The sequence below is a fragment of the Elephantulus edwardii genome, unplaced genomic scaffold (genome assembly GCF_000299155.1).
Source record: "Elephantulus edwardii isolate Elephantulus edwardi_28Jun2011 unplaced genomic scaffold, EleEdw1.0 scaffold00240, whole genome shotgun sequence".
Classification (NCBI taxonomy): domain Eukaryota; kingdom Metazoa; phylum Chordata; class Mammalia; order Macroscelidea; family Macroscelididae; genus Elephantulus; species Elephantulus edwardii.
Window position 1 is genome coordinate 626808 of NW_006399990.1, and position 14035 is coordinate 640842.

The following is a 14035-nucleotide window of genomic DNA, read 5'->3' on the forward strand; positions in this document are numbered from 1 at the left end:
GATTCAGTGACTGGTGTAATCGGGATGGGAGTGTCAGAGACAGTGCGATTGGCACAGGACAGAGTGGAGTTTAGGATTGTTGTACATAGGGTGTCTATGAGTCACAAGGGGTACATAACAGCAACAACAACAACGTATCTTTTATAAAAAAATCCTTCTTAAAGCAATATAATTTAAAATTATGTCTTTAACCTCTTGCAAAACAGAATAATCAAACCAACTGCTGCTGTGAAATGAGATAATAGAGAAGATCTTTGTATCAATCAGAACAAGACCAGACATGATCTAAAAATAGGTCGTCAAACACTCATGCTCGTGTTGAAGATTCAGAAAACAAAAACAAGTTCATGAGAGTTAAATCATAAAATTTTATCTATCTCACCTTAAATTAGAGTTACCTCAAGAATATTATTTGATGTATTGAATATTAACACCTGAAATCCAGATAAGTTGTAGGATAAGAACATCATCCATTGCAATGTCGTCAAAACAGAGGAAGACCTACAGTAAGATTAATTGGCCAGAAATTGCAACAGTAAGCTCAAATATAGCAATGATTGTAATGATGACATAAGTTGTCACCAAGTGCCATTGAGTTGCCTGTGACCCATAACAACCATATATATGTACAGCACCTCTGAAGCCCACCCTGTCCTGAGCCAGTCTCACTAATTCTGACACACCTACCCCCATCACCCCAGTTACTGTACCAATTCATCTCGTCTGGTGTCTTCCTCTCCTGCTCTATCCCTCCACCTTTCCAAGCATGATGTCCTACTCCAAGGACCAGTCTCTTCTGGTCACATGTCCAGAGTATGTGAGACAGAGCTTTAAAATCCTAGTCTCCAAAGAGAACCTTGATTTAACCCTCTCTAAAAGAGATCTAAGTGTTTTCTTGGTGGTTCATGGTATGTTTAAGACTACTCTCCTCCAGCACCACAATTTGATGGCATCTATCCTTCTTTTGTCATCCTTAGTCATTGTCCAGCTCTATGTTACATAACAAGTAATTGAGAGTACAGTGGTCTGGTGTAGGTGCACCTTAGTCTCTAGATGGAAACCGTTATTTTTCAGTAGTCTGGAGAAGTCCCTGACAACAAATTTTCCCAATGTGATTCATATTTTGATTTCCTGATAGCTCATACCAAGAGTGTTGATTGTGGAACCAAGTAAGCTGTAATTGTTAACAACCTCAATCGCTTCATCTATCATGATGCTTCCAGTTGGCCTAGTGGCAAGAATCTTTGTTTTCTTAATGTTGAGCTTCAATAGATATTGAAGGCTAAGGTCCTTGAATTTCTGCAGCAAGTGCTTCAGGTCCCCCTCAGTTTCAGGTTGTGTCGTCTGCATAACATAGATTTTTGATGAGTCTTTCTCCAATCCTGATCTCACATTACTCATCATAAAGCCCTACTTCCCAAATAATCTATTCTGTATATAAATTCAAGACAGGGCAGTGTCTCCTTCTCTTACATGTAAAGTCATTATGTGTTAGAATCAACTAGATAGCACCTAGTAATATGGAACACTAGAAAAAGTTTGCTGAAGAGAATTAAAACATAGTTGCAGCAGTAAATTGACTCAGAAGTACCAGAAATTCCAGCCCATTCAAAAGAAGGTGTTCAATCCTTAGCAAATTTCTGTGTCAACTTCAAGACAACCTGAACTTCCTAGAGTCTAGTGAGGGATAAAAACTCAGAAATGTTATGGAGAGTTATTATGAATTGGAACCAAATCCACAATAGTGAGTCTGAGTGTTTGAGTAGTTTAAAAACCTTCAGTAGGAAAATAATTCAGTTGATTAAGTTGATCTAAGTACCATTAGTACAACAGAAATATGAAATGTTGAGAGGAAACAATTCTTAGCAAAATGAGAACTGGAATGTTATTTGTACAATTTATTGCTTATTGTTTATAGGGGTCATTCAATTTCCACTTAGCATGATCACATATATAACCAAAATTGTTGTGTGCTGATGAGTTGGAACTACCCATAGCTGACCCTCCAATGGGTTTTCAGAGGCAGTTCATCACACAGGCAGAGATTGTTCATCCTTCTCCAGTAGGGCAACTCATTAATTTGGACCATGTGTCTTTGGAATTGTAGTATAATTTCTAACTAGAGCTCCTCCCTAATGTAACCAATAGATTGAGTATGACTAAAATTAAATATAAACAAGAGTGGCATCCACTTCCTAAACAACATGCCTTCGGAAACTCTATGAACTTTGATAAATGTCAATAGTTATAGAAAGATTTCAGATCTTTTGTTCATAGGGTTGCTATAAGTTATGCTCGACTCGATGGCAATCAACAACAACAACAAACTAAAATATGGCTAAACTAAAATATGAATACAGTTCATGGTTAAACTAAAATATGAATGCAGTTCATGAATAAACCATAGTGAACTAAAATATGAATACATGCCTAAACTAAAACACAAATATAGTTTAAACTGTAATATGAATACATTTCACAAGAAGATAAAAATATACATTTCTAACAGATAACCCCAAAGAATTATCTTCCTTTTCTTTTATTTTGACAGTAAAGATGAATGAACAGCCATTCCTGCCAATTAAAATAGTCATCTTTTCAATTTATCTCCAGAAGATTAAATACAGTTCAAGAGCATTAATCAATTTTTATGACTAAAATAACAGCACATTGACTACAATGTGTGATCGGCACATTTCCAGGATAAACTGGGGAAAAGCTTAAAATTAAGTTGCTTACTGAGGTTCTTGTAGATTGATTGTCTTAGTTAAAAGTCAAACTGTAACCTGATGAATGTGTCTTTACAATCAACTTTATGACCACTTTATTTTCTGAGATAATCAAACATCTTGTCAGTAAGAATTGAAGTGAAAATAAAATCTGTTTGAGATCTGTTATATATTTCTTTACTCATTTTTAATTTTAGCACAGTTAAATGAATTAAATGTTTTTCCTTATAATTTCCTTTTAATTGCAAAGGTCAGGTCTCCATATTCTAATACTTGCTCTTTTCAGAGAACTATAATATAAACTATTTTGAACTCATATCCTTATAGTCTATGAAACTTTATTCTTGCTCTCAGGTTCTATGCCTTGTAATAGTAAGAGACATTCTTACTAACTGCTTTTTCTCTCCGGACTCTTCCCAACAAGGCCAGTAAAGTCACATTTCATATCAAACAGGTGATTATTTATTGCCAGGGAAAAAAAGCCAGATGTGTGTTGTGGGTATTAGGCTATGGTTATCTGAAAAGGTATAAAGGGTTAATGCCCTCAGATGCCTACTGAAAAGTTTGTGGGTCTCAAAAATCCAACCACTGAAAGTCCTTTAGAATATAGCTCTAGTTTGACATGTATGGAATGGATTGCTGTGAATAATATCTACTCAAAGGCAAATATTCTCCCCCCCCATTCTTCAAAAAGAGACGTTTTCAGAGGTGAAGTAAAATACAAAGACAGTCCCGTTTACTTCCCTGCAAATGACTCTCTGAAGAATAACTTAAAAGAGGCAGAACTAGAAATTTCAGATCTCTGAACAGCAAATGAATTGTTAAAAGTGTTGGCTCAGCTAAAAAGAAGGGGAGAGAAGACACATGCACAGTATAGAAGCTGGGAAAATTAACTTGCTAACATGGAGAACACCTGCCCATTTCAATCACTTTAAGAAAGAGGAGTAAGAATTATTAAATGTATAAATCTATAATAGAGACATATTAGGATGGATGATAGAAAGGCAATATCATAAAAGGGATATAAATGCACAATAGCACAAAGGAGAAAGAAGATACAGAGAGAGACAGGAAGATTTATAGGAATTAGAACTACAAGGAGGAAGGGAGAGAAGAATTATTACATTATGGGCATTGAAAGAAATATTATTTAATAAGATGAATATTGCTGCTGCTGCTGCTGCTGCTGCTGCTGTTTGCTTCTGTCAAGTCTAGCACAACTCATAATGTAACAACAGATCTGAACCTTGTGCTATCCTGTGTCCTGTGCCATCTTCAGACTTCCCTGACACATTAGAGCCCATTTTATCAGTCATTGTGTTAATCCACCTGGGTGAGGGTCTTCCTCTCCTTCACTGACTTTCCACTCTTCCAAGCACTATATCCTTCTCCAAGGAATAACCCCGCCTAGAAACATGCCCAAAATATGTGAGGCCAAGCCTCATTATCCTTGCCTCCAAAGAGCACTCTCTCCAAGTCATAATGGTTTGTTCTTTTGGCAGTAAACAGGATGTTCAGTGCTCTGCTCGAACACCATGGCTCAAAGGCATCAATTCTTCTTCTCGTCCCTATTTATTTGCACATTTCTCAGATGCATAGCCAGTGATCAGAAAGGCTATGGCTTGAATCAGAAGATGCACCTTAGTCCTCAAACTGACATCATTACTTCTCAATAATTAGGAGAGGTATTTAACAACAGACATTCCCAGTGCAATGCATCTCCTGATTTCCTGACTACTGGTACCAAGAGCATTAATTGTGTATCCAAGTAAGATAAAATTGTTAAAAGTGTCAATGTCTTCTCCATTTATCATGATGTTGACTGCTGGTTCAGTGGTAAGAATCTTTCTTTTTTTTTTTGTTTTCTTAATACTGAGATGTATTCTATATTGAAGGTTGCATTCCTTGACCTTATGCAACAAATATATGACTAGCTGAATGAAAAAAGAATGCTACTTTTTATAAACCTTTACTCAAGTAAAAATAATAATAAAGTGCTTGAATTAAAATAAATGGGTTGGGCAATTCTTCACAAAGGGAGCACAAAGAAGGAACTAATGTGAAGAAGCTCTTGCTCTCTTTCTTGATGGTGGGAAAAGAAACCAAGAGAGTATAAAGGTATACTATTGATATTGAATGATACAAACTATGGCACTGTGAAAACGTTGTTAAATCTTGTTAACACCAAAGAGGAAAACAAGACCAACTTCTTCCTTCATTAATATCTGCTTTTTTCAAGTAATAATTTCTGATTTTTTCAATTTTAATTAATTATTTATGGTACAATGACTGTATATTTCTTCAATCCTCTTTTGATGCTTCCTGGATCATTCAAGATTTTACCCATCACATTTCTCAGTATTGCAACTTGATTATTTATTTTCTTTTTCAGTTCTTACCATTCAAGAATTTCCCAGCAAGTTCTTCCCTTTTTGTTCTACAACTCCACTTCTTTGCATATCCATTTACAATACTCCTTTGTAAATCCATTTATGATTCCTCTTCGTGAGCTGCCCTTTAAATCTTTAGTTCATATCTTTTATTTCTGCATTTCTTTCCTTTCCTCTGGCTTCTCACTATGCCAATGAAATTTTCAGTCTTTACTGTCATCCGTTTTGGTCTTTTGTTCCTCCTCTGTCTTTGTAATGACTTTTGCTCTCTTTGTGGATGATATTTTTTTTTATGTTATTCCATATCTTATATGGTCTTCAATTATCAGTGTTCAATACTTCACACCTATTCTGGAGGTGGTTTTAAATTCAAATGGGTCAGACTCAAGGTAATATATTGTTTCTTGTGGACTTGTTTTAATTTTCTTCAACTTCAAGATGAAATTACATGTGAGTAATCAATAGTATGTTCTACATTCAGTACACAGCCTGATTTTGACTCCTGACATTGAGCTTCTCTAATTACTCTTTCCACAGATGCAGTCAATCTGATTTCTATATTGTTCATCAAAAGAAGTTCATATGTAAAGTTGCATTTATCAGGGAAGGGATGCATATTATTTACTATTCCCAAGAAAGGTAAATATACAAGATGTGGAAATTAATGAACAGAGCAATACATCTCCTGACTGCTGGTACCAAGAATATTGATTGCGGATCCAAGTAAGGTGAAGTCATTGACAGTCATACTTCTTTCTCCTCTCATCTTGTCATTGCCTATGGGTTCAATGGCAAGGGTTTTGTTTTTTGATGTTGAGATGCAATCCATATTGAAGGCTACAGTGTTTAATCCTCTTCACTAAGGGCTTCAATTTGTAGCCACACCTCCTCACTTGTAGCAAGCAAGGTTGTACCATCTGCATAAAAAGGGTTATTAATGAGTCTTCCTTTAATCTTCATGTCAAATATGGGTAGGGTATAGGTTTCTTGGAATCTAATCATTTTCTCTAGGTTTAAAAATTTATCAGAATGTAGTTTTTCATAATATTTTCTTATCTATTTAATTTCAGCTGGTTCTGTTGTGATGTCACTGCTTTCTTTTCTTTTGTTATGTTTGCCAATGGTTTGTCTATTTTGTTGGCTCTTTCAAAAAAGCAGCTGTTGGTCTTTTTGAAAGTTTTAATCTTTTTTGAGGGTTCTTTTTTTTCTGTTTTCTTTCCCATTGATATCAGGCCTTGCCCTTTTCAATGATTTTCTTCTAGATGCTCTATAATTAGCTTGATTTTTTTTTCTGATGGAAATGTTAAGTTCTGTTATACATTAAAAATTCTTTTATACATTATTTCTAAACATTGCTCTTTTTTTCATTTTTTATTTGCTTGCTTATTAGGGAGATCTGGTGGACTGTACTTCAACCTCTAAGGCAAGTGGTTCAAATCCACCAGCAGCTGCATAGGAGAACGTTGGACAATCTCCTCTCATGTGCTTAACTGCTTCTCAAAAACCAGTGGAAGGCTGGCTATGAGTCAGTTCACAGCCAAGGACACACAACGACCTTGCTATAAAGTTTTCCCTGAGGATTGTCTTAGCTGTATTCAAAAATGTATTAATATACTGAATTTTCAATATCATTTGTTTCAAATGACTTCTTAAATTTTATTTTTATATTTCATCTAGAAAGAAATAGTGCTCAAGTAGGATATTATTTAGTTTCCACATGGATAGATTTTATCCTTTATCTTCTTGTTTTAAATTTTTAGTTTTATTACACGGTGGTCTGAAAAGATACTTTGTTTTATTCATATGTTAATTTGTTAAAGTTTACTTTGGTCCTAATAGTACCCTGATTATATCTTCAAAGTCGAGTTGGATAATTGTATAGTTTAGTTCTTCTGGATTTTTAACAAGTTTCTTTAGAGTTGACCTGTCGTTTATTAAGAGTGGTGTGTTAAAGTGTCCTGCCATTACAGTGGAGCCATCTATTTATTTTTTCAAATCTTTGTTTTAGCTATTTGCAGACTTTTGATTTGGTGTGTAGAGGTTGACCAAGGTTATGTCTTCTTGTTCTATTGTATCTTTACTCATCATGTAGTGCTCTTCCTTATCTTTTATGGTAGTTTTTATCCTGAATCATTTTTATCAGAGATTATTATTGGCACTCCTGCGTTTTGGTCATGGCCATTTGTTTATTATATTTTTTTCCCAGGCTTGAGTTTTGATCTTTTCTTATTTTCTTAATGTGTCTCTCATAGACAACATATTGATGGGCTTTGTTTTTAATTCTTTCTCCTACTATTTTTCTCTTAATGGATGCATTTAAGCCAATCTCATTAAGTGTGATTATTGACAAACAAGGTTATATTGATGACGTTTTTCTGTGTTTCTTTCTCTGTTATTTCTGCTAACTTTGGTTTATTCACTTTTCTTTGCTATCTCTGTATACTCTGGTTTGTTTGATTTTTTTTGATATAACTTGAAGAGTTGGTCCTGTTTTCACAAATTCCTTATGTTCTTGCTTTTCTCCAAATGATCTAATATTTCCTTCATCTTTTTTGGACAGCTTTGTTGGGTACAGGCAGGATCTTGAGTTGGCAAATTTATTCTTTCACCTTTCTGTATATGCCAGTCCATTGGCTTCTTGCTCTCATGATATCTTGGGGAAAGTGAGAGGTTAATCTATTTGATTATATTTTGTTAGTGACTCTTTGTTTTTCTTTTAGTTCTCTATTCTTATCTTTGATTCTGGAGAATTTTATTATTATCTGTCTTGATTTTTTCTTTTGGTGTCTAGTCTACTTAAGAGTTTGCAGCGCTTCTTGAATGTGGATTTACTTCTGCTTTATAAAACCAGGGGCATTTCATTCTAGTACTTATTCCATAATTATTTTTATTTTTATTTTTTTCTTTTAGTGAAGGTTTAAAAAAGATTGGTTTCATTTCATTCATTCATGCATACGTTCCTTCCTCCCCTCCCCCAATTCTCCTTGTAAGCCTATTAATGTCATACTCATGGCTTCTAATCATCCATTCCTTTGAAATTTTCCTTCCTTTTAGCCAGTTCCAGAAAAAAGTTCATTATTTATTCATTCTTTTTCTTGCTCTTCCCCATCCCTGTCTTGATCCTATTATAACAACACTGGTTTTATGCAGTAATTGTCCCTTTGTGACTGAGATATTTTACTCAGCATAATGTCTTCCAGACTTATCCTTGGTGTTTATTAGAGTTGTAAACAAAACACCGTGGATAAGTCTGAAAGACATTATGCTGAGTGACATATCTCAGTCACAAAGGGACAATTACTGCATAAGTCTCAAGGAGGAGTGATAGGGATTGACAAAGGACACACTGACAAAGGAGATTAATCCGAACTGGCTTTAACAAGCACTGTGGCAATTGGACAATTAAAACAGACTTTCAAGGGGAGGAAAGAAGAATGAACTGGGGAGGAGGGTAGAGAAAATAGTGCAACAACGAATGAATGAAAACCTCAAATCTCTGTAAATGTTCATTAAAATTAATAAAATTTATTATTTTATATTGATTTGCTTACAAAGTACTTACACATTGTGTTTCACACTATTCTTCATTCACATTGTGTTTCATACAATCATCCCCATTAATTATGTTTTATAAAATTAGCCATCATTGGACTATTCCAATAATTATCTTTTCAGGTCCCCACTTGATTTTATTTTAATTCTTTTACCCAGCATTTAAGGCAGTTCTGTGATTTCACTCCTACTCACCTTCTTCCCAGTCATTCACCCCAGGCAGTCATTTAGAGTAAGTGTATTATGTACAATACTATAAGAATTTCCCAGTTCAAGTCATTTTTTTTTTAAATTTCCTGACTTCTGGTGTCAAGAGTATTGATTGTGAAACCAAGCAAGCTAAAGCTATAAGCAACTTCATTTTTCTCTATCTATTATGATGCTGTCAATTGGCCCAGAGGTAAGGATATTTGTCTTTTTTATGTTGAGCTTCAATCCATATTGAACACTACAGTCCATGACCTACTGCAGCAAGTGCTTCAGGTCTTCATCGGTTTCATCAAGCAAACTTGTGCCATCTGCTTAATAATGGTTGTTGATGAATCTTCCTTTAATCCTGATGCCACATTCCCCCTCATAAAGTCCAGCCTCCTGAATTATCTTTTCTGTATATAGATTGAAAAAGTATGGAGACAAGAGGCATCCCTGACATATTCCTTTCCTGATTTTTAACCATACAGTGCTTCCTTGCTCTGTTCTGAGGACTGTTTCCTGGTCCAGGTTTCACACAGCACAATCAAGTGTTCTGTGATTCCCATTATCTTCAAGATTAACCCCACTTTCTTGTAATCCACACCATCAACTGCCTTTGCATAGACAAAGAAACATAGATAGACATTTCTCTGATACTCTTTGCTTTCTGTCCAGATGAATGTGACATTGGAGATAATGTCTCTAGTACCATGGCCTCTTCTAAACCCAGCTTGCGTTTCTGGTAAGTCTCTGTCAATATACTGTTTCAATTGTTTTCAGATAATCTTCAATAGTGTTTTGCTTGTGAGTGATTTTGGTGATATTGTTCAATGATTTCCACACTGTCAGGTCACTTTTTTTTTTTAGAATGGGAATAAATACAAATCTCTTCCAGTCAGTTGTCCTCCTGATTTCTTGGCACAACCTGGTGAACATTTCCAGGGCAACATCTCTTTGTTGATATATGTCAATTGGTATGCCATCAATTCCTAGGACTTAATATTTTTACAAATCCTTCAGAGCAGCTGCACTTCCTCCAGAGTACTGTGAAGCAACAATATCAGTCTAGAGACTAAGGTGCACCTGATCCAGGATATGGTCTTTCCAATTAACTGACATTAAAATAATTGATGGTTTTGAGTTGTGGTGATGGAGAAGAGTCTTGAATCTTCCATGGACCACTAAGAAATCAGATAGGTCTTAGTGAGTAAAACAAAATTTCTTATTGGAAGCACAGATTTTGAAGCTCCATCTCACATACCTTGGGCATGTGGCCAGGAGAGATCAGTCTTTGGAGAAGGATGTCATGTTTGGAAGGATGGAGGGATGGTGGAGCAGAGGGAGAACTTGGATGAGATGGATTGATACAGAAACTAGGGCAATGGAGGTAGGTTTGTTGGAGTCGTGAGAGTGGCTCAGGACAGGGCAAGCTTCAGAGCTACTTTACACAGAGTCAGTATGAGTCACAGGCAACTCACTAGTATCTAACAACAATAGCAATAACAACATTGTAAGAATCCTGTTGTATAAAGATACTCAAAAAGATTAATACAGAGAAATCAATGTTCTTGGGTGGTTACCAGAGAAAGAAAGAGAGTAGGATAAAGTAAGCTTTGCATTATATAAGCAATGATGGGAGACTGTGCGTACAGTACAAAAGAAGTAATGATTTAAGATTTAATAACATGACTGTGGGGCAACTGAGTAAACTGGCATAAACTAGTCCACACAAAAAAACATGGTACATCTTAGTTAAATAAATAGCATCTGAATTTAAAAGCTTTAGATCAGTCAAAACATTTTTTTCTCTACTTAAGAGAAGTAAAAGTGCAATAAAGTAACTAAAAGCTCAGAGAAGAACAAAATCTACATAAGCCAAAACTTCATCTATTCCAATAACAGAAAAACTAGAGCTAAGAAAAACCACGCTAAGATCACTGTAGGTATTTCTGGATAGAATGGGAAGAATATAAGGCAAAGCTAAAATTTAAATACACACATAGGCACATGAACACAACTCTACACACATCTATTATATATCCAGAATAGTTGATATATACACAAACATCATATTGTATAAACACATATGTTGTTGTTGTTGTTTATTGTTGTTGTTGGTGTGTGCCATCAAGTTGTCTGTGACCCATAGCATCCCTAGGTACAGCAGTTCTGAACCTTGCCCCTTCCTGAGCCAGGGTAACTGACTCTGACATGCCTATTCCTCTTGTCCCAAGTACTGTATCAATCCATCTCATCCAGGGTCTTTCTCTACTGTACTGTCTCTCCACCCTTCCAAATGATGAACATCATCAACCATCATCAAGCCATTTCATACGGTGTCTTCCTCTCCTACACTGTCAGAATATTTTACATATATATACACACAGATAATAGAAATGTACACATATACACACACGTACACAAATGCATGCTGTTGTCATATGCTATTAACTTGACTACAACTTGTAATGACAGTATGAACAGCAGACCTGAACCTTATGCTGTCCTGTACGATCTTCTTTATCTCTGTTCTACTCAAGATCATTGTGGTAATAACTTTTGCTAAAAAGTGAGAAGAAAACAAAGATCTCTTGTCTTGCAAGATCACAGGAACTCCTGTGTTGTTGTAATTTCCTCCTCACACAAAAGATTGGCATAATAATGCCTCTTACTCCTGTCCCAGCTCTCTGAAAAGCAAAACTACTTTCCCTAAATTTGCTTTGCACCTGCGATGGCCCTTCCTTCAAACTCATTCCATCCCGTTTGAGATATAAACAAAGCCTATAACAACAAGGCATTCAAAATATATAATCTTTTTGCATTTATGTTTTGTGCACCATGTGTGCATTTTCTTTTATGATTAAAAAATGCCAATATTTAAAAAATTAAGAAAAAATTCCATGCATTCACGTATGTGTATTATATAATAAGATTATGAATTTCTCATCTTTGGAATCATAACTACAAGGATCAGGTAAAAGGGTTTTCCTTTGCTTAATGTTGGTGGTAGAATCAGTGAAATCCAAAGCTCTGTGATGTGGGTATTTTATGATCCCACTTCAAATTATCCTCCTCATTCCTGCGTCAAATTATGTTGTTGTTAATGTTGCCAGTGCTGGTACAAACCATATAAACAAGTGCAGACAGCAGCAACAGCAACAGCAGAAAAGACTGAGGCAGGAATGGAACGGAAGTATCAGTAATGGAGTGGAAGTAAGCAGACAGGATGAAGCAGAGCCCACTGTTCCAACAACTTGCCCTGAGGTAGGTCCTCTATCCCTCATACTTGTATATGCTTACACAGGCTTGTATATGCTTGTATATTCTTGTACTTGCTTGTACATGCTTTTCTGTGGAAACGTCCTTCAAGAGTCTAGATTTGAAGTCTTTAAAACCACCAGTAGGAAGTACTAAAAAAAAAAAAAGAGGCCTAGTTTCTCTTAAAAAAATAACAAGAATTAAAACAAAATCCAACTTTATGTAATCACGGACTACAGACATAAGGGCAGTTATATATGTGTACCTGTATTGCACGGAGAATGGCCAATGTGCAAACAGGTATTTATGCATAAATCCTAATCATTTTCTATTTAGTATATTGCTATAATCATATACTTTGTAGGTGCAGATTCATAGCTTCCTATTCTTAAAAAAATACCACCTGGTAAAATAGTAACAAAATATTTAAATGCACACTGTAGTATGTTTCCAACAAAGTATCTTTCTTAATACTTTTTCTTTCCCCGCCCCCCTTTTTCTTGTTGTGTACCTTGGAGTCAGATCTGACTGGCACAGAAGGAGATTGTCCATCCTTCTCCAGCAGAGCATCTGGTGGATTCAAAATACGTGCCTTCAGGATTGCAATGCAGCTTCTTGCTACTAGGCCACCAGAACTCCCCTTCTTCAAAGAAATTCTTGTAGATAATAGATAACACCATCAAGCAATCAGCATTTACGTGAGAAAATCCAACACAGTAATCAAGGTTTCCTCCTAGCGTGACCAAGAGAGTGATTTGCTTCTTTTGGCAAGTGTAAAAAAATAAGCTTCAAGTTCTCAATGTGTGCTTTCTCCTAAAGAGTCACTGCTTTGTTTTTGTTTAGTACATCTCCTTGGTACACTTTAGCCTTTTTAATGTCTCAGGTTATTAAAATAAATGTACTTTCTTGGTGTGACCAAAAATAAATTATGGCTCATATTGTGCGTAGGTTTTTGTTCATGACAGTCCAGACTGCTAACAGATTGCTAATATGTTAACAGCTCTATTATAAGACTTTAAAAGGTGCAATTTTTTATGCCATTTGTATAATTCTCAATAGCAAAAATGCATTGCAAAAGAACACGAAGATAGATGATGGTAGACTCCTGCACTTGCTAGATTCTGCTGTGTAAGGAAGGTATTACAGATTCTGGTGAATGAGCCTTCCAGGTATGGTGCTTACGCAGCTGTGCTCACACTGGAAAGTCAATTAATAACTCAGGTAAGGAGGAGCGCTCTCACTTGGTTCTTTATATCTATGTTTATATATGTGTTGTGTCAACCCATAGCTGACCCTTCTGGGGGTTTTCAGAGACAGTTTATCACAGGAGGAGATTATCCGTCCTTCTTCCATGGAGCAGCTAGAGAATTCGAGCTATGTACCTTCAGAATTGCAGAGCAGCTTGTTACTACTAAGATCTCCAGATCTCCCTACACACACACACACACACACACACACACACACACACACACCCCAATTCTTACTGTTCTTAAGTGCTGTCAAGTCATAGATGACTCATAGTAACCTTATGAATAAAAGATCTGAAGACTTCCATCATTTCTCCAAGTTAATAGAGTTTCCATAGGCAAGCTATATTTTGGCGGTGGATTCCACTCCAGCTTACAAGCCTGGGTAACCATTAATTACAATTAGAGGGAGCAATAAGGGGGGTAATAACAAATGGACTCATACAATGTCTACACCACTTGGCATTCTGTTTCACTGATTGTCATGAATAATATAAATGAGCTTCCCGACTAAATCAAGCCTGGAAGCAGGAGCAGCATCCACTTCCGAAATGGCTTGCCTCCGGAAACTCTATGTACGAACAGTGCTCAGGCTGTTCGTTCATAGGGTCGGTATGAGTAATCTACGACTCGATGGCATTAAACAACAACAACAAATATATATATA